The sequence below is a fragment of the Pan troglodytes genome, chromosome 19 (genome assembly GCF_028858775.2).
Source record: "Pan troglodytes isolate AG18354 chromosome 19, NHGRI_mPanTro3-v2.0_pri, whole genome shotgun sequence".
Taxonomy (NCBI): domain Eukaryota; kingdom Metazoa; phylum Chordata; class Mammalia; order Primates; family Hominidae; genus Pan; species Pan troglodytes.
The window spans coordinates 25,871,947-25,894,364 of record NC_072417.2 but is presented as its reverse complement, the minus strand read 5'-3'; the positions used below and the strand labels follow the sequence as shown (position 1 = coordinate 25,894,364).

The 22,418-nt window shown below is 39.1% G+C and overlaps 1 protein-coding gene across 6 annotated transcripts in view; it reads right to left on the bottom strand.

Moving 5' to 3' along the window:
* The window catches only part of STAT5B (signal transducer and activator of transcription 5B), an 88,169-nt gene that overhangs the window by 50,375 nt on the left and 15,376 nt on the right, over positions 1-22,418 (bottom strand). Inside the window, exon 1 of one of the 6 annotated variants that reach the window (XM_024350298.3) lies at positions 17,898-18,108. The exons of 4 other annotated variants lie outside the window; for them this stretch is intronic. The gene's annotated coding sequence lies outside the window, so the exon portion shown is untranslated. Of the gene's footprint in view, positions 1-17,897; positions 18,109-22,418 lie in introns of those variants that run through there. One more of the 6 variants, XM_054670880.2, reaches the window with a different exon arrangement.

Here is a 22,418-nt window from a genome sequence, read left to right as displayed (position 1 = left end):
TTCTCAACCAGATCGGTTCTCGGCTTAACTATCTACACAAAACTTGCGAGAAAATGTTACGAGCTCCTACCCCATGTCGTTGGCTCTATGTGGTTTCTAACTCGTTAGTTTCAGGTTGTGGTGGCAACAGAGACACCAGGATTTTTGTGAGACAAGCTCTTGTTCTAAAATGTCTGGGCTTTGATGATGGAGAGTATTTTAACCCCACTCTGAGAATACCTAGTTTGAAATGAAGATAGTATGGAGTTCAAGGAAAAACGTATTAGTTTGTTATGTTAAATTAAGCCACCCACACACCCACACTAGAAACTGTTTTGTGTTGGAAACAAAATAAATGACTTCATTTCCAAGCCCTTCCTATACTTCATCACCAAACCTTAAATAATAGCAAAGGAATAAGCATGGGAAATGAGAAAAATAAAGTACTAGCAGCAGTAGTAATAGAATTATAATAACAGTAGTAGTAATAAATATTCAAGGAGTTTTGTCCACCTTCGGAGCTCAGGCTGTGAACCACAGTGCTTTACTTATTGAAAATCATCACGAGGCCGGGCGCGGTGGCTCATGCCTGTAATCCCAGCACTTTAGGAGGCCAAGGCGGGCAGATCATGAGGTCAGGAGATCGAGACCATCCTGGCTAGCATGGTGAAACCCCATCTCTACTAAAAATACAAAAAATTAGCCAGGCGTGGTGGCAGGCACCTGTAGTCCCAGCTACTCGGGAGGCTGAGGCAGGAGAATCACTTGAACCCAGGAGGCGGAGGATGCAGTGAGTGGAGATCATGCCACTGCACTCCAGCCTGGGTGATAGAGCGAAACTCTGTCTCAAAAAAAAAAAAAAAATCATCAGCTAGTCAAATGAGTTTTTCCTGACAGTGATACCTGCAGTTTAACTCCTTTATAACACGAGCCACAAAATGAATTATCACAAAATGCAATTCACAAATGAATACAAAAAGATTATTTGACAATCCAAAAAAAAAGGCTTTAAATAAGACTCCCTTCCCTGAGGGTTAGCACTAAGAAGACAAACCTTCAAACACAACCAAAGGATGCCATATTTGGGGGGTGGGGGTTCACCTTCATTCTTTTAAATCAATCAGAAATTAGCCAAAAGCTTTAGATTGTAAAAGTGAGTGGGAGGAGAATAACGAGAACTGTCCTGGGCTTGGGTAACTTTCCCATAAGGCCAAAACCTAGATCCTGACCACTTGTGGTCAGAATTAGCAATGCAACATTTCCTATAAGAAGCTGAGTTGTTAACTTTGTTAAACTTGTTCGCAAATTCCTTAAGGGGCTTCCATTAGTTACATTATTATCCATCACCAATATTTATCACAGAACATCTGAAACTCAGGCTTTCTAATGGCAGAAAACATTTTACATACAGGGGGAAATGTCATTAATAGAAATGAGAAAGCAACTTGTAAAACACCCCAGTGTGTAAGACAGGATAACAAAGGATACTGAAGTTAGCTGCCATCTGGATACCTGTTCACATGATACCAATAACTAAACAGCAACTTACCTGATGCTACTGTGCATTGGGTTGGAGACAAGGTATACATGATAAATTCCTACTATAATTAATAAATGTTCAAATGAAAATATACAAATAGATTGGGCGCGGTGGCTCACACCTGTAATCTCAGCACTTTGGGAGGCCAAGGTAGGCGAATCACAAGGTCAGGAGCTCAAGACCAGACTGGCCAGCATGGTGAAACCCCGTCTCTACTAAAAATACAAAAAATTAGCTGGGCGTGGTGATGCGTGCCTGTAATCCCAGCTACTGGGGAGGCTGAGGCAGGAGAATGGCTTGAACCCAGGAGGTGGAGGTTGCAGTGAGCTGAGATCGTGCCACTGCATTCCAGCCTCGGTGACAGAGCAAGGCTCCGTCTCAAAAAAAAAAAAGAAAAGAAAATATACAAATAACTATGTTACTGTTGATGTACATTAAGTATGAGTTGAATGCTAGAAGATCATCTGGGTTCTCCAAGCTATGCCATCAAGAAATAGACACTCTGATACAGAAGGCAACTTCTGAATTTAACAGTGCTGTGCGATATATCAAGGGGAAATTTGGGACAAGGATGCCTGGCAGTTCCACAAGCCTAGGAAAAGTGCCTCAAACAATCTTTAACACCTTTAGGTAGAAATAGAATCAATACAATATTTGTATCCAATGTCTTTGATCATTTTGATCATCTTATTTTTAAAAGATGGGATGTTTTCCTCCTCTAGAATTAGAATTTACCCTACACTCTGGACATAAGAACCAAAGCAACTAAGTTATCTGCTGGCCAACTAATAGACTGTAAGCCATCCTGGAGCAAGGACCATGTCTCTCTGATTCATTTTTATTTCCCCAATATAGTACTTGATATACATGGTTGGTATTCAGTAATTGTGTATTGAATACAATTTTTATAGACCTCCATGTTACAAAAAGGACCTAAATTGGGGGAAATGGATGGTAGGTCAGTTATTTCCTTCAGGATATTTTTAACACTGTGGAGGTCATTAACCTGAATCCTTATTACAGGAATAATGGGAGTGAATCACACTTTATAGAAACCATGACGGAGGTTTTGACTCATCATTGGTGCTAATCAAGGTAAACATAATAGCAAGTTGTGCCACCCTCATAAACATCGTGACAAGTTTGTAAAATAGAGCTAACACTTTATTGCAGCAATTTCAAAGAGAAGAATTACATGAAATATGATGATGCTAAGATGAGCTAAAATTCCAAAGAAAGCATCTTCTCTAAGCAAACTAACCTTTCTTTTAATTATATCTCAAGAAAGAAGCTGAGTATAAACGAAAAGCACATTTGTCAACAATTCACTCATTCAGTTACCATGTATGCCACTAACTACAATCCAGAAAGATTTATGATTGTGCCAAAACAAGATGATGAGGTTCTATACCCAGAATGTAGATTAATGTTAGAAGGATGACTCAGGACTTATGGCATCAGTCTGATAGACATTGAACCTCTTTCTTTCTTTTTTCATCTCTGTGAGTTCTTCAACTACAGGACAGAATGCCAACTCAGGAAGATAATTCAGTAAACACAGCCACCTTTGACTACAGACTATTTTTTATCCAAGATGTATTTCCATGTAGCAAAGTAAATTTAGCAAATGAAAATATAGTCTTGACTTGCTATGGATGTCCCCTATCTCTGCCAAAAATGACAAGCTGCTTGCTCAAAAGCTGTCACTAATTAGCAGCTGCTGCTGTAAAGAAAACCAAAGTAAGTGCCAATAAAAGCATATTGAACTCAAAGAGGGCCCTATGACAAGAAATGGGAAATGCAAGAATCTATTTGTGACTAGTAAACTTACACAAATACTAGCAATCTAAATTTGGGAGATGTAGGGGCAGGGCAATAATGGCAATACATATCCATTCATATTTAAACAGGAAGGACTGAAAGAGTCTCCTAACATCCTGAAAGTCAGAAATATCAAGGTATTGGTGTTGCTTAATTCCATCACAACCATTTCCACCTTTCCAATAGGAGCCAGTCTTGGTTTTGGATGATGATGATTATTTTTAGAGACAGGGTCTTGTTCTGTGGCCCAGACTGGAGAGCAGTGGCATGAACACAACTCATTGCAGCCTGTGACTCCTGGCCTCAAGTCATCTTGCCACCTTTGCCTCCCAAAGTGCTGGGATTACAGGCGTGAGTCACCGCGCCTGGCCTGGTTTTGGATAATTTCTCATTGTCAATACTTCTGTCTCTGGCACTTTAACAACTGCATTTGTAGACATTGTAAAAATAAATTTTAAAAATAACTTTCATATTCTATGGGCTTCGGCCTAAACTCTGATGGTTCCGAATCTACCTGTTGACCCCTCATGTTATAGGTTGAAACTATGAAGTCAAGCAGAAGTGATCTGCCCAATGTAAATGAGCACAGATACAGTGGTAGAAAATCACTTTACTAGCCCTATTTCAAGAGGCTCTAAAGGAGTCCACAACATCCCAGCACTTTGGGATGCTGAGGCAGGAGGATCACTTGAGGCCAGGAGTTCAAGACCAGCCTGGGCAACACAGCAAGACCTCATCTCTACAAAATAAAAATTAAAAAATTAGCCAGGCGTGCTGGTATGTACCTGTAATCCTAGCTACTCAGAAGGCTGAGGTGGGAGGATGGCTTGAGCCCAGGAGTTTGAGGCTACAGTGAGCCATGATTGCACCACTGCACTCTGTCTCTTAAAAAATAATAATAATAAAGTAGTCTACAGCCCAAGATCCTGCTTTAAAGCTAAATTCCATAGATTACTTTTCAAATCATCCTTCAAAGCTGTCCTCTCTTTGTTCCTATCAGTCAGAACTCCCAGTATATTTCTCTTTTTCCTCAACAAGTTAGTTTCTGTCCTTAAAAAAAAAAAAATTAAGAATATTTCCCCTTCATTTTGGTTCTCTTACTCTCTTTTTCTCTCTCCCTCCAGGTGAACTGCTAGAGAGCTATGACTGTTTCATCTATATTTGGACCCCTAGGGTCAGGCTGTGTCTTTAGCAACTACTCAGAAAAATGAGAATGAAAAAGAAAGAAAAAAGGAAGAAAGAGAGAGAGGGTAGGACAAACTGGAAGGGAAGGGAAGGAAAAGTAGGGAGAAAGGAAGATGTAATGAGAATAGAAAATTTTTTAAAATGAAAAAAAAAAAAAAGAAGGTCGGTGCGGTGGCTCATGCCTGTAATCCCAACACTTTGGGAGGCCTAGGCAGGCAGATCACGAGGTCAGGAGATTGAGACCATCCTGGCCAAGATGGTGAAACCCTGTCTCTACAAAAAATACAAAAATTAGCTGGGCGTGGTGGCATGCGCCTGTAGTCCCAGCTACTCGGGAGGCTGAGGCAGGAGAATCACTTGAACCCAGGAGGCAGAGGTTGCATGGAGCCGAGATCGTGCCACTGCACTCCAGCCTGGCAATGGAGCGAGACTCCGTCTAAAAAAAAAAAAAGTTTCTTAACTGTCGTTTCTTAATGACACGCAATCAGAACCTCCCCTGCAGCTGAGGTCCCCTGTGGAGAGTATGTCTCATTGTCTGTATAAACAATTACAACAATGTACCTGTAATTTTCCAGTTCATAATCAGGCTGTAAGAATGAGAACAATTTGTTTTATGAAACATGGAGAAAGACTAATCTTTGCTATTACTCTCAGTGCAGGTTTATCAGCAAGATTTGGAGTAGATAAGCCACAGGCATACAGATGAGGAATCACATTTTGAAAGCTTTAATAACTCCCTAGTGGTATGCAACAAGCTGCTGAATTAACTTGTCTTTGCATACTCATTGCACATGCATCACTGGCCAGGTCTAGGTACAAAGCAAAAACTAAACAATCAAAGGAAAGAAAATCTGTGAAGTCTCCAACCAAAAGAATTATGTTGCAAAAAAAGGAATAAACACAAAGGGGCAGATAGTATATGATTCCACTGATATAAGATGCCTGGAGTAGTCAAACTCATAGAGACAGAAAGAATGAATGGTGGTTGTCAGAGCCTGCGGGGAGGGGCAAATGGAGAGTTTTATTCTCATTACTGTTTAATGAATACAGGATTTTAGTTTAGGATGAAAAAATTCTGGAGATGGACCAGGTGCTGACGGTCACACAACAATGTGAATGTGCTTAATGCCACTGAACTGTACTTTAAAACAGTGAAAATGGCCGGGCACGGTGGCTGGTGCCTGTAATCCCAGCACTTTGGGAGGCCGAGGGCGGTTCACCTAAGGTCAGGAGTTCCAGACCACCCTGGTTAACATGGTGAAACCCCACCTCTACTAAAAATACCAAAATTAGCCAGGCATGGTGGCGTGCACCTGTAATCCCAGCTACTCAGGAGGCTGAGGCAGGAGAATCGCTTGAATCCAGGAGGTGAAGGTTGCAATGAGCTAACCTCCAGCCTGGGTGACACAGAGAAACTCCATCTCAAAATAAAAGGTTAAAAATGGTAAATTTTATGATATATATATGTACCTCCACAATCTTTAAAATGGGGTTAAAAAACCAGTTTTTGCCTAATAAACTCACATTTTTTCTATCTTTAATGCTGAAATCCAAAGGAAACAAAGAGATATTTGCTGTCTCCTCTCTCTTCTCCCCCATCCCCCCAACTTTTTTTGAGACAGCGTCTCACTCTGTGGCCCAGGCTGGTCTCTAACTCATGGGCTCAAGTGACCCTCCTGGCTCAGCCTCCCACAGTACTGGGATTATAGGCATGAGCCACTGCACCCAGCCCCCTCTCTTTTCTTTCTTCCACAGTAAAAGGCACACTTTCAGTCCTTCTGAGGGTTGAAGTTCTCTGGATACACCTGCTATATTGAGATTAAAGGGGAATACAATAGTCTTTCCTTATCTGAGATTTTGTTTTCTATGGTTTCTGTTACCCACAGTACAGCATAGTAAGATACAGTATTTTAAGATAGACTACATTTGGCCAGGCACAGTGGCTCACGCCTGTAATCCCAGCATTTTGGAAGGCTGAGGCGAGCAGGTCACGAGGTTAGGAGATCGAAACCATCCTGGATAACGTGGTGAAACCCCGTCTCTACTAAACAAAATACAAAAAATTAGCCGGGTGTGGTGGCAGATGCCTGTAGTCCCAGCTACTGGGGAGGCTGAGGCAGGAGAATGGCATGAACCCAGGAAGCAGAGCGTGCAGTGAACGGAGATTGCGCCACTGCACTCCAGCCTGGGTGACAGAGCGAGACTCTGTCTCAAAAAAAAAAAAAAAAAAAAAGACTACATACTTGTTCTATTTTATTATCATTGTTCTTAATCTCTTACTGTGCCTAATTTATAAATTGAACTTTATCATAATTATATATGCATAGGAAAAAACAATATATATATATAGGGTTCAGTATTACCTGAGGTTTCAGGCATCCCTTGGGATAAGGCAGGACTACTATACTTATTTAACAGGTACTTATTGAGTAACTATTACATGTTGGGCTCTGTTCTAGGTACTAAGAATGTGGCAGTGAACAAAACAGACATGCTTTATGGAACTTAGATTCTGGTATGTAATATTAAATACTTTAAAGTTTAAATAAATAATTGTGCCCCTGCTACACTTTCTAGTTTTTGTTTTTATTCTTCTTCTCTTTATTTCTGTTGGGAGAAAACAGATACCACCTGACAATTGAATCTTACAGGTCAATGACAAAGTCTGTGTGTTCAAACCAGTATCTGGGAAGAAGTTTTAAAAGCATCTCCACAACATCAGACTAACAGGGGGATTACTGGCTTTTGTGAAGTCTTGGTGATGCAAAAGCAATTTCTGATAAAACCGAACATCTGTTCATCCCTGCTGAAAGCCTATCATCTTTATGGAGCTACTGTATGTGCAAAACAAATCGGGTCCAATCAAGGATTCCACAGTTAAGATCATTTCAGTGTGGCATTATTCCAGCTTTCGTCCAGGACATACAGTTTTATTTAGAGGATAACTTTCATGATTGCCACAATCAAATCAAATCCTTTATCTTTCAAAGGTGATTTGCAGATTCAATCTTCACAAAGCACTAAAAATATAGAGCATGGAGTTAAAAATTCACAATGGGACCACACACAAATAGCAGTACAGGGTGGTAGATAGCTAGCCAATGTTTACTTTCTTCTTTTTCCCATAGAATAAAATATAGGTCAAATTCTACTAAAACAACAAATACCATCACAGTGAAAACCTAGGTATAACAAAAATATTTTGAAACACTTAAAAATGTCCATGTGTTTCTTAATTCAACACAATATACTTTTATAGAATCAATATAATGAATTTTATGAGAGTGCTGAATCCTAACCACTAGACAACCAGGGAATTATAATGAATTTTAAATCAAAAGAATGACTCCTTAGAGCATAACAACTTTGTGTCCGCTCTTTAATTTTCATCTTTAGGGACATATTTTAAATATTTCAAAATAGGCTGTCACAGTATATTTGGAAGAAAGGAATTTGTTTCCCTTTATGGAAATCATCCTCAAATGTATTGAGGAATAATTTTACATTCAATAAATTACATCAGGATGTTTCCAATGTTATAATGAACCTACTTTTGGCAACATAGTAAAATAAAGGGGTTCCTAAAGCCCACCCATTAGTAAAAGTTATTGAATATTTTATTTAACATTAAAAGGTCAACTAATTTGGCTTAGATGTCAGGCAATATCCAAAGAAACACAGAAGTTCTAGCCACTTCTTCAAAGGTTCCTTCTGAAATCAGGTATCCTTTAAAAAGACCATTAAGGCTGGGCATGGTAGCTTATGCCTGTAATCCCAGCACTTTGGGAGGCTGAAGCGGAAGGATCACCTGAGGTCAGGAGTTTGAGACCAGCCTGACGAACATGGTGAAACCCTGTCTCTACTAAAAATACAAAAATTAGCTGGGCTTGGTGGAACGTGCCTGTAATCCCAGCTATCTGGGAGGCTGAGGCACGAGAATCACTTGAACCTGAGAGACGAAGGTTGCAGTGATCTGAGATCACGCCATTGCACTCCAGCCTGGGAAACAGAGCGAGACTCCGTCTCAAAACAAACAAACAAACAAAACCATTAAGATAAACTAAGTAGGAAGTGGCATTACCTAGATTCCAGAATCTCTACAAGTCTCCCTTCTGAAGCTCCGTTTGTTCAGTATTCCTCACACAGTGGTGTTACCAGTCATGGTGGGAACTTGGCAGTTTAGGGAGGCTACCGCCTCACCTAGGGGGAACTAAAAATGATTCCCCTCCCTTAAGTATCTCCTAAGACTACAGCAAAACTGGGGGGAACTCTCTTTTGAAAGGAAAAATTTCATCTGTAACTAGATCCCCAATTTTAAGCATCAACTTGATGTATTTCATAAAAATGAAGAGTAGCTAAGACCAAAAGGTGAATATGATTCTTTTCTAGACAAATTCAGTTTCAAAAATAAAGTTAAACAACACTCTGAAACAAAACAAAAATAACAAAACACCCTGCCTAAAAGTGATTTGACAGTTGAGGTATACCTGAAACAGGGTGGGCTGTTTATTTTTATTCAGAATTTTGTTTTCAGAGATGGGATCTCACTATGTTGCCCAGGCTGACTTGAAACTCTTGGGCTCAAGCGATCCTCCCACCTTGGCCTCCCAAAGTGTTGGGATTACAGGCGTGAGCCACTGCACCTGGCCAGAGAGGGCTTTTCTACTCCCAAGAAATGAGAGGTCCTCTGAAAGCAGGAGCTTCAAGGACATGGGTAATGCTTCAGCCATGCAAGGATGCAGCAGTTTTCAAACAAGAGGGTGCATCTGTGGGTGTCTGGGTGTGTCTTGGGGGTGAGGGAATGGTAGGAAGCTTTAAGGGCATCACTTTCTTTAGGTAAGAGACACTTTTGTGCTGGGCGCGGTGGCTCACGCCTGTAATCCTAGCAGTTTGGAAGGCCAAGGTGGGTGGATCACCTGAGGTCAGGAGTTTGAGACCAGCCTGGCCAACACAGGGAAACCCCATATCTACTAAAAATACAAAAATTAGCCGGGCGTGGTGGCAGGTGCCTGTAATCCCAGCTACTTGGGAGGCTGAGGCAGGAGAATTGCTTGAATCTGTGGGGGGAGGCTTCAGTGAGCCAAGATCATGCCACTTCACTCGGCAAAATAGCGAGATTCTGTCTCAAAAAAAAAACAAAAAAGAAAGACACTTTTATTTCCTACAGAGCAGTGGCTTCAGTTCCCACAGGGCAAGAGACCCTATTTGTTTTGTTTTATTTTAAGTTCCAGGATACATGTGCAGGATGTGCAGATTTGTTACACAGGTAAACATGTGCCATGGTGGTTTGCTGCACCAAGCGACCCTATTTGTATTTGTTGATTGTAAGCCAGATGTTATAAAGCAGGAGACAGCCCTATATTTCATTTCCCTTCGTTAGAAGGCCTATAACCACACTGTTTATTATGGTAGCCTCTAGCAGCATGTGCTACCTAAGCACTTGAAATGTAGCTAGTGCGACTGGGGAACTGAATTGCAAATTTTATCTCACTTTAATTAACTTAAATGTAAACCTGGAAACTGGTGTTCAATTTAATACTTGGAAAACCTTTCAGTACGTTTGGAACACCTTCAGGATGTGAATCTACTTTATCAACTGAAAGTTTTATGAAATCTGAACACAGTTCATGTATTTCTGGTGAAAATTTGGTGGCTAAATTGAGAGATTTTATAACTGTAAGATGCACACCAGATTTTGAAGCATTCGTACAAAAAAAGGAATGTAAAATATCTCAGTGTTTTTGTGGGCTTTTGGGTTGGTTTGTTTTTTTTTGAGACAGGGTCTCACTCTGTTGCCCAGGCTGGAATGCAGTAGCACGAACACGACTCACTGCAGCCTTAACCTCCTCGGCTCAAGTGATCCTCCCACCTTGGCCTCCCAAGTAGCTGGGACTATAGGTGCACATCACCATGCCTAGCTAATTTTTTTGTTGTTGTTGTTAGAGACTGGGTCTCACTATGTTGCCCAGGCTGGTCTCGAACTCCTGGACTCAAGTGATCCTCCTGCTTTGGCTCCCCAAACTGGCCCAAAATACCTCATTAATCAATAATTTTTATATTGATCAAATGTTGAAATGATAATTTTTATATATTAAAGTATATTGTTAAAATTAATTTTATTTTTACTTTTTATTGTGATACAGACTAAGAAAATTACAATTGGAGCTCACATTATATTTGTATTGAACAGTGCTGGTCTAGAACATAAATATTCCACATACTGTACACAATTATTGCTTAGTTTCCTAGTTTATATGTCTTACCTTTTTTTTTTTTTCTTGAGACGGAGTCTCATTTTGTCGCCGAGGCTGAAGTGCAGTGGTGCAATCTCAGCTCACTGCAACATCTGCCACCTGTGTTCAAATGATTCTCCTGCCTCAGCCTCCTGAGACTACAGACATGTGCCACCACGCCCGGCTAATTTTTGTATTTTTAGTAGAGACAGGGTCTCACCAAGCGGGCCAGGCTGGTCTCGACCTCCTGACTCAAGTGGTCCGCCCACCTCGGCCTCCCAAAGTGTTAGGATTACAGGCATAATCCACAATGTATGGCCAGAAAACATAATTTTGAATTAAACGAGATTATCATGTTTTTAGGAAGTAGAGGAGGTAAGAGGTGATAAGCAAAAAATAACCAAAAAGAAGAGAATGATTTATTTATGTAGGCATATTGAACAATATATGTTTATAGTTTTATCTTTAATACAGAAAAACACTTATTTACTTCATGCATTTTAATTAACTACTTTATGGATTTAGGTTTTAAAAGCACTAAAAAGTACTATGTGATTTTTTAAAATGTTTTGGTATTCCCCAAACTGGCTTAAAATAAAATTCTGTTATAGCAATTTCACTATAATAAATTACAATGCACAATCCAAGTTAAGATAGATTTTTTATTTTTTATTTTTATTTATTTATTTTTGAGACAGGGTCTCACTCTGTCACCCAGGCTGGAGTGCAGTGGTGCAATCTCAGCTCACTGTAACCTCTGCCTCCTGGGCTCAAGCCATCCTCCCACCTCACGCTCCCAAGTAGCTGGGACTACAGGCACACACCACCACGTCTAGCTAATTTTTGTATTTTTATAGAGATGAGGTTTCACCATGTTGCCCAGGATACTTTTGAACCCCTGGGCTCAAGCGATGAGCCCACCTCAGCCTTCCAAAGTGCTGGGATTAAAGGCATGGGCCACCATGCCCAGCCAGATTTTTTTCTAATATAAAAATAAAGATGGGATCTCATTATGTTGTCCAGGCTAGTCTCGAACTCCCGGCCTCAAGCAATCCTTCCCCCTCGGCCTCCCAAAGTGCTAGGATTACAGGTGTGAGTCATCTCACCTGGCCTAAAATAGATTTTTACTTAATTAAATTTTACATGAAATAAGTAAGTCTACTGGGCTCAAAAATGTCTATTTTTAAGGTTGTAATTTTATTTAAATTCTCTTAAAGTATCAACTCATAATTTACTTTCATTCCTCTTCTTTAAACTCTGTCAAGTGTTAAAATTCTTTTATTTTTATTTTGAGACAGGGTCTTTCTCTGTCACCCAGGCTAGAGTACAGTGGAGCGATCACAGCTCACTGTATCCTCCACCTCCCAGGCTCAAGCAATCCTCCGACCTCAGCCTCCTGAGTAGCTGGACTATAGGCATACACCAGCACCCCGTGCTAATATTTTTATTTTTCGTAGAGATGGGGTCTTGCTATGTTGTCCATGCAGGAAAATTCTTTTAAACACTAATTCTAGTTACAAAGAAACTATTTAATGTAAATTTAATTAAGGCAGAACATAAATCTCTGGTATTAGGAATGACTTATACCCAAGAGAAAATATCTTTCACTAGAGATTTCCTTTACCAGATATTCCCAAATGAGTACCATAATAAACATTTAGAGAAGTCATTAAGTGTGACTAATGGAATTATAAGAAAAAGAAATCCATAGCCTAGCAGCCTTCATAGGTATCACCATGAAGGGGAAAAGCCAATGCAGAAAACATATTGAAATAATACAAAGTTCAGGGTTAAAACAAACTCAACCATTTTTTTCAAAACATCTTCAATATGAAATGAACAACTTAGCAGAGTGTGTGTATATATATATATGTATGTATGTATATATATATATAAAACCAAAAACAATTTTTTTTTTTTTTTTTAAAGAGAGACAGGGTCTCTGTCCATTGCCCGGGCTTGGGAGTGCAATGGCACCATTATAGCTCACTGCAGCCTCCACTTCCCAGGTTCAAGCAATCCTTTCACCTCTCTCTCCCTAACAATTTATTATATTATATAACAATATAATTCTCCATAAGCTTCTGTGTAAAAATATACAGGCTACCACGAAGCACAGGAAATAACACAGTCCTGAAGTTCAAATTATTTAAACTCTAAAAATGTTAAATGAAATTATGATGATTTTAACACAGTTTGACAAAAGATGTCAAAAAACAGGATACTACACCAAAAAATTAACAAAAACATCACAAACTCTTTTTTCTGCTTCTAAAAAGAAAACACTGATAACAAAAAACAAATTCTATGTTCTAAGACTTATCAATACACACAGCCATTTTAAAGATAACTTTTTTTCCTGATTACAAAAGGATTCCCAGTATTATCATCTGTTTTTTTGTTTGTTTTTATTTGTTGTTTTTGAGACAAGGTCTCACTCTGTCACCCAGGACGAATGCAGTGGCTCAATCACAGCTCATTGCAGCCTCGAACTCCCAGGCTCAAGTGATCCTCCTACCTCATCTTCCCAAGTAGTTGAGACCACAGGCATGTGCCACCAGGCCCAGCTAATTTTTTAATTTTTTGTAGAGATAGGGTCTTGCTATGTTGCCCAGGCTGATCTTGAACTCCTGGACTCAAGTGATCCTCCCACCTCAGCCTCCCAAAGTGCTGGAAATATAGGCATGAGCCACTGTGCCCAGCCATAATCTGTTTATTATAGAAAAATGGAAAGATACTAGAAAGCGCGCGCACACACACACACACACACACACACACACACACACACACAGGGAACTCCACGACCCAGAAGAAATCTTTTTTCAGCGCCTGTTCTTTTTTCCAGGCACAATTGTATATGATTGTTTGTAATTTCATTTTTCATTTAGTAATATATAGTGAATTTTGTGTAGGTCATTAAATATTGTTTTATAACATAATTTAAATAGCTGGACAGTATTCTATTGGACAGCTATACACAGGTGTAATAAATGATTTAGTTTATTAAACCTCTAATGGAAATACCAAGATTTTTCCAATTTATTGCTATTTTAAGTAACACTCCTTTTGTACAAATCTTTTTTTTTTAATTTATTATTATACTTTAAGTTTTAGGGTACATGTGCACATTGTGCAGGTTAGTTACATACGTATACATGTGCCATGCTGGTGTGCTGCACCCACTAACTCGTCATCTGGCATTAGGTATATCTCCCAATGCTATCCCTCCCCCCTCCCCCCACCCCACAACAGTCCCCAGAGTGTGATGTTCCCCTTCCTGTGTCCATGTGTTCTCATTGTTCAATTCCCACCTATGAGTGAGAATATGCGGTGTTTGGTTTTTTGTTCTTGCGATAGTTTACTGAGAATGATGATTTCCAATTTCATCCATGTCCCTACAAAGGACATGAACTCATCATTTTTTATGGCTGCATAGTATTCCATGGTGTATATGTGCCACATTTTCTTAATCCAGTCTATCGTTGTTGGACATTTGGGTTGGTTCCAAGTCTTTGCTATTGTGAATAATGCCGCAATAAACATACGTGTGCATGTGTCTTTATAGCAGCATGATTTATAGTCCTTTGGGTATATACCCAGTAATGGGATGGCTGGGTCAAATGGTATTTCTAGTTCTAGATCCCTGAGGAATCGCCACACTGACTTCCACAATGGTTGAACTAGTTTACAGTCCCACCAACAGTGTAAAAGTGTTCCTATTTCTCCACATCCTCTCCAGCACCTGTTGTTTCCTGACTTTTTAATGATTGCCATTCTAACTGGTGTGAGATGGTATCTCATTGTGGTTTTGATTTGCATTTCTCTGATGGCCAGTGATGGTGAGCATTTTTTCATGTGTTTTTTGGCTGCATAAATGTCTTCTTTTGAGAAGTGTCTGTTCATGTCCTTCGCCCACTTTTTGATGGGGTTGTTTTTTTCTTGTAAATTTGTTTGAGTTCATTGTAGATTCTGGATATTAGCCCTTTGTCAGATGAGTAGGTTGCGAAAATTTTCTCCCATTTTGTAGGTTGCCTGTTCACTCTGATGGTAGTTTCTTTTGCTGTGCAGAAGCTCTTTAGTCTAATTAGATCCCATTTGTCAATTTTGTCTTTTGTTGCCATCGCTTTTGGTGTTTTAGACATGAAGTCCTTGCCCATGCCTATTTGTACAAATCTTTAAACATATTTCAGATGTCCTAGAATGAAATTCATCTAAATGAAACTGCTAAGTCAAAGGGTATGTACTCTTCTTTTTTTTTTTTTTTTTTTTTTTTTTTGAGACGAAGTCTCGCTCTGTCACCAGGCTGGAGTGCAGTAGTGTGATCTCGGCTCACAGCAACCTCTGACTCCCTGCCTCAGCCTCCCGAGTAGCTGGGATTACAGGCACGTGCCACCATGCCCAGCTAATTTTTGTATTTTTAGTAGAGACGGGGTTTCACCATGTTGGCCGGGATGGTCTTGAACTCCTGACCTCGTGATCCACCTGCCTCAGCTTCCCAAAGTGCTGGGATTACAGGCATGAGCTCCCATGCCCAGCTTGAGTATGCACTCTTTTAAGCTCTCAATACATGTATCAAACTGCCATCCAAAAAAAGCACCCATTTACATTTCAACCAATGAGTATGAAAGTGCCAGTTTCCCACATTCCCAAGCAACACTGCTCTTATTTTTCAATATTTTTAGTCTTCATAAATCTGTTAACTGAAAAAACTTGTCATTTTTATTTGCATTTCTTGATTTCCAGTATGGGTGAACACTGTTTCATATGATTATCAGCTATTTGTAGTTCTTCTTTTGTTCATTTTCTATTATGGGAATCATCTTTTTCTTACTACTTATATAGATTACTTATATATTACGAATATTTACCCATAATGCTTTGTCATATATATTAGAAATATTTTTCTTATTTTGTCACTTAGCTTTGGTTTCTGGCATTTTTTGGCATAAAGAAGTTTTAAATATTTATGTATACATATAAAAAGACATATGTGTATCTATAAGATGTATCTTCTTTTATTAGTTATTAAAGCCACTTATATCCTGTTCAAATTTACCAATAAAACTGGAATGTAATGTTAAGTTCTGTGCAAACTAGACCTCTTCACATTTGGGTAATAAAAATTCAAAACTAGCCAGGCTCAGTGGCTCACACCTGCAGTCCCATCTACTCTGGAGGCTGAGGTGGGAGGATCACTTGAGCTCAGGACTTTGAGACCAGCCCGGGCAACACAGTGAGACCCCACTCTTTAAAAAATAATAATAATAAATTAAAATAATAAATAAAATTCAAAACCATAAATTTTGAGAATATCACATTTTTGGACAAAATTTTAAATGTGTGTCTAAAGTAATACGTTTTCTTACTTAAGGACCCATTCCTGGCACACTTCACTCATCCTGGGCAACAGAGCAAGACACTGTCTCAAAAAATAAAAAATAAAAAAAAACTCATTCCCTTAAAATTATATGCTTTTTGGCCCGGTGCAGTGACTCACTCCTGTAATCCCAATACTGTGGAAGGTTGAGGTGGGAGGTGTGGAGGTGGAGGTGGGAGGGATCACCTGGAGACATAGCAAGACCCCTGTCTCTATTTTTTTTTAACTATATGCATTTTTCTGGTATTGCAAAGTCAAGGGATCTTGCCTCATCACCAACTCAGCATGTGAATTGTAGCCATGACACTCAGGAAGCCAAATATTTTCTATTTTGTTTTGATACCTTCAACATGAGGAGAAAGGCCAATCTCTTCAAACATTACAATGAAATTAGTATTTTTACTTGATATTTAAACTCACTGCAAGATAAACTCATTTGTAAAACATGACTACACTCAGAGTTTCCATATATGTAGTCAGGCACCACATAATGACGTTTCAGTCAATGACAGACCACATATGTCACTGTGGTCCCATAAGATAATAAAACGTAGCTGAAAAATTCCTATCCTCTAGTGACGCTGTAGCCATCATAATGTTGTAATGCAATGCATGACTCACATGTTTGTGGCAATGCTGGTGTAAACAAACCCACTGCACTGCCAGTCATGTGAAAGTCTAGCACATACAATTGCGTGCAGTACATACTTGATAATGATAATAAATGCCTATGTTACTGGTTTATGTATTTACCATACTTTTTATCGTTATTTTAGAGTGTACTCCTTCTACTTATAAAAAAAAAAGTTAACTGTAAAACAGCCTCAGGCAGGTCCTTCAGGAGGCATTGTTATCACAAGAGATGACAGCTCCATATGTGTTACTGCCCCTGAAGACCTTTCAGTGGAACAAGATGTGGAGGTGCAAGACAGTGATACTGATGACCCTGACCCTGTGTAGGCCTAGACTAATGTGTGTGTTTATGTCTTCACTTTTAAGAAAAAGTTTTTAAAGTTTTGAAAAATTAAAAATTTTTTTTAAAAAGTAAAAGAATAAAAACATAAAGAAAATATTGTTGCACAGCTGTACATGTTTATGTGTTAAGCTAAGTGTTACTACAAAAGAGTTTAAAAGTGTAAAAAAGTAAACAGTTGGCCGGGCACGGCGGCTCACACCTATAATCCGAGCACTTTGGGAGGTCGAAGTGGGTGGATCACCTGAGGTCAGAAGTTTGAGACCAGCCTGGCCAACATGGTGAAACCCTGTCTCTACTAAAAATACAAAAATTAGCCGGGCGTGGTGGCACACGCCTGTAATCCCAGCTATTCGGGAGGCTGAGGAAGGAGAATTGCTTGAACCGGGAGGTAGAGGTTGCAGTGATCCGAGATCATGCCACTGCACTCCAGCCTGGGCCACAAGAGCAAGACTCCATCTCAAAAAAAAAAAAAAAAAGTAAAAAGTGTACAAAGTAAAAGTATTACAGTAGGCTAAGGTTATTATTGAAGAAAGAAACAATTTTCAAAATACATTTAATGTAGCCTAACCAGGCAGTATTTTAAAAATCTACAGTAATGTACAGTAATGTCCTAGGCCTTCACATTCACTCACCATTCACCCACTGAGTTGCCCAGAGCAACCTCCAGTCCTGCAAGCTCCATTCTTGGTAAGTACCCTATATAGATGTACCATTTTTTATCCTTTATGCCATGTTTTTACTGTAACTTTTCTATATTTAGATATGTTTAGATACACAAATACTTACCCTTCTGTTACAATTGTCTACAGTACTCAATACAGTAACATGTTCCACAGGTTTGTAGTCTAGGAGCAATAGGCTTTATCATACAGCCTAGGTGTGCAGTAGGGCTTACCATCTACGTTTGTGTAAGTACCCTCTATGATGGTACCACAATGACAAAATCGCCTAATGCATTTCTTAGAACTTTGTCACCATGTATCATTAAGTGACAAACGACTATAGTTACGTAACAATAACCAAAGAAAAATACAAAAAGAGGGACTATTTACATTGTATCCTTACATATTAAACCTTCTATGCCTTTGGAATAAGAATCTAGTATCCAGTTCTCACTATACATAGCTTTCCCTCACTTTCTGTCAGAAATGAGATAGGAGTCCCACCTTCCTGGCATCAGAAACAGATCACCAATCCTGCAAACAAATTCACATGGTGAACGGTTTCATTTTTAAAGAGCTGTAGATTTCTGTAGATCTCTAATTTGCTACTTTTCCTAAACCTAAAAGATGACCAAAAGATTTTTAGAAACATTAAACAAAAAAAACAGAATTAGCATTATTTCTAACAGAACATTTTACCTATTTAAATATACTGTAGGATGAATGCTATATTACAAATCTGATGAATTCCAATTTTTAGTACTTTAAGAGATCAAGTGTTCAAGTTTCTTTTTATATAGGCTACAATGACATGTATGAATGTAGCTTAACATTTAGCCCAGGTTAGATTTTTTAAGATCCCACTCCTTCAAAAACAGTGACTTGCCACCAGCTATAGGCTCTGAATTTATTTAATTAATTTATTTTTTTGAGATGGAGTCTCGCTCTGTCTCCCAGGCTGGAGCACAGTAGCGCGATCTCGGCTCACTGTAACCTCTGCCTCCTGGGTTCAAGTGATTCTTCTGCCTCAGCCTCCTGAGTAGCTGGGATTACAGGCGTGCACCACCACACCTGGCTAATTTTTGTATTTTTAGTAGAGACAGGGTTTCACCATGTTGGCCAGGCTGGTCTCCAACTCCTGACCTCACGTGATCCGCTTGTCTCGGCCTCCCAAATTGTTAGGATTACAGGCGTGAGCCACTGGGCCCGACCTAGGCTCTGAATTTTAGACAACAAAAAATAGTTTCTCACAAACTTTTTAACTTACTCTCACCTAAAGGCTGGAAAACCCCAGTGAAGGCTTTTAAAACTCATCAGACATAGAAAAAAAGAAACAGCTTTAATTGTAGGATCTCACTGACACAAACATAAGGAAATTCTGAGTTATAGATACCTCACATTAAGCTTTTTCCACTGACATTGTAACTTCTGTCAACATTCAAAGAAAATTCAACCCTGGTCAAAGGTGACAGTTGACAATCCTGGAAGCTAACATCCTCTGTTTATTTGAACAAGTTTATACTCTGCACAGGGAATTGAAGTTCTTCTTGTCTGTGACTTGATCTCCCAAAGTTAAAGCACTACGCTTTAGGGTTGTGAATTCTGTTTCCAAGACTTAACTTCACAATCCACTCCCAAGGAAAAGTGCTGAGAGAAAGTAAGCATCATAAATGAAAAAAAAAAAAAAAAACTGAGACTATTTTCTAATGGCCTTTGCAGAGCTCTAGACATACAATAGTTCAGTTGCCTTAAAAATTCGCCCAAATAGGCTGCGCATGGTGGCTTACGCCTGTAATCCCAGCACTTCGGAAGGCCAAGGCAGGAGGATCACCTGAGGTCAGGAGTTCGAGACCAGCCTGGCCAACATGTCAAAACCCCGTCTCTACTAAAAATACAAAAATTAGCTGGGCATGGTGGCACATGCCTGTAGTCCTAGCTACTCCGGAGGCTGGGCAGGAGAATCTCTTGAACCCAGGAGACGGAGGTTGCAGTGAGCCAAGATCGCGCCACTGCATTCCAGCCTGGGTGACAGAGCGAGGCTCTGTCTCAAGAAATAATAATAATAAATTAGCCCAAATAAGTAAAATTCTTAAATCTGTCTCAGAAATCATGACTAATGCTCTAAAAAGCTTTAATGCAACAAGAATAGGACAGAAATCCCCTCAAAATAAAGTTGTAAATAAAATGAGTGGGATTGTTGAGTTCTCAGTACAGACGTGCATGTCAACACGAACCCACTACATTGGCACAAATGATCCCTTTGTTTGTAAACAGAGGCCAAGGAGACAGCTTATAGCTCTTCTTCTATGATGTATACGGTAATGCTAGGGGAAGAAGAATGAAAGACAACTTATAATAAAAATTAAGACTTTCTCTGCTTTAATATAATTTCCACCAGAAGTATATACTTTAATTGGAAAAATATTTATCACCATCTTCATCAACATTTTAAAAAATCCTAAACATATAAAAATATTTTCTATTCAAAAACCAACGAGACTCCATTTGGGAACACAAAGAAATACAAGCCTCAAAGAAACAAAATGTCTTATAACAAAGTGGCAGTGGCCAGCTCGCTTTTGCTGTACACTAGTTAGGGTTGCAGTCTCTGGAATCAGCCCCGCCAAGAACAGTAATGTGACCTTGGACAAATTACTTAACTTCTCTGTGGCCATTTCTTCATCTTCCATCTGGGAATAATACCCACTCCTCTGAGAATCACGAGTTAACACAAGGCCAGAGCTGAAAACAATGTCTGCCCAGCACACTGTCAGTGAACGGTAAGCATTAGGTAATATTTTTATTATCTTCACACTTGAAGGCATTGGAACATTTTCTCAAACTCTGGGTTTTGAACATAATTTGAAGGACTTGTTAATTGTCTGCTCACCTCTCGAAAGGTGGCATCATAATGATTAGATACATAATCAGAATATCTTCCCAGGTGAGCCATGGTAAGCAGAGCTCTAGCCCAGAATGATGAATAGTTATTTTTAATACAAATCATGGATGTGGCTGTTACTGGCAACTTCGGCCTGATTTCCCATATGCAAAGAAATCCCCTACCAGGGGAAAACAAGCAATGTTAGAAACCTGTTGGGTTTGTCCTGTTATCATTACAGGGTAAAGCCAAATTCACATTTAGTAGCCTGATGGGCATTAAAAATATTAGTCACCAAATTAATCCCAACAAATAACAATAATTGATTGGCTCATTGATGTATTTCCCCTTGTCTTCCCCAACCTTTCTCTAACTAGTCAGAAAGGAAAGTTTTCATATTTTCTGAGAATCTCATTACTGCTCTCAAACCATGCTCTATATCTTAGTATAATTTAAAAAATGAGTCAGCACAAGCACCTCAGAAAACTAGCATAGAATATGAAGCTACTTCTCTTCATATTAGAAAAGTACAAAAATTTTTAAAAAGGTTATTCAGGGTACCAAAGGTAATAGAAGAATACATGAAGAGTGAATGTTGCAGTAGATTTTACAAGCTAGCTTCCAAAAGTAGGTAGAAAAAGATAAATGTTCTTCAACAATCAATCAATACAGGTATTCATCATCTCAGTGGTGTCATCCATGTGAAAATGGACATAGTTATTAAGAATAAACCTAAAGAAGAAACCATCTTGTATGTGACAAATTATAACTTCTCCTTTCTTGAATATTGGGGCAGCAGGGGAATAGGAAGTCAAGATACTCCAAGTATTAACTTCATTTGCAAATTGAATTGTACATAATTGTGCACCATGCTAATGCAATATTGCTTTTAGTAATGGGATCCAAATGAAAATTTAGAAGAGGTAAATTCCCCCTAAACTGCAAACACATCTGAATGTCAATTCAATTAGGAGTCTATTTAGTTATTACACTTCTTAGAATAAAGCGAGTTAAAGGCCAGGAAAAGAACACTTGCTTTAATCACTGAAACAATCTACACATATTTCTCAAGGCTCCACTTAACTCATCCTGCAACATTTATATTAAAAGTGACCTATCACTAAGTGATCCAGGAGAGTAAAGGAAGAGTTTTAAGGCTGAAGGTGATTCCTCCTGAGCTCTAATACCATACCCTAAATTTCACCTCGTTCTTAACTCTTTTCCATGACACTGTGTATGGCTTTTAAGTGAGTCCAGAAAAACGGCTATCATTACTACTTAATATAAACCATGGGGTTCTGTATCATGTAAACCCAGAGCAACTCCTCTTTGAAGCACCGACATTCAAGGCTCTACATAACATGTTTCAACTCTATCTTAGTGCTGTACATTTTCCAAGTACCTGCGAGGAAACAGATAGCAGCACCTCCATTTTTCTGTAAATTGTGCTTTTGTTGCTGTTCTAAGACTCCTTCCAAGGCTGTTAAACTTTGAAGAGAGTTGGGAAAAGACAAGAACATCTTGCCTTCCCGATTGGGTATTCAGGCTTCACTCAGTAAAGCTGTCATGAAGTAGCGCAAAGGGTCAGAGACAAACCACATGGCATCTGATGTTTGTCTGTATAAGTTTAAAATAAAAATGTGACACTACAAGAAGGTTAACATGCGGACCTAATTTTGAAAATACAAACAGGAAGCACCCCCACCCCAATATTACCATTTAAAAAAAAAGGAAACCAAACCTCAAAGATACCTTCCAAGGAAG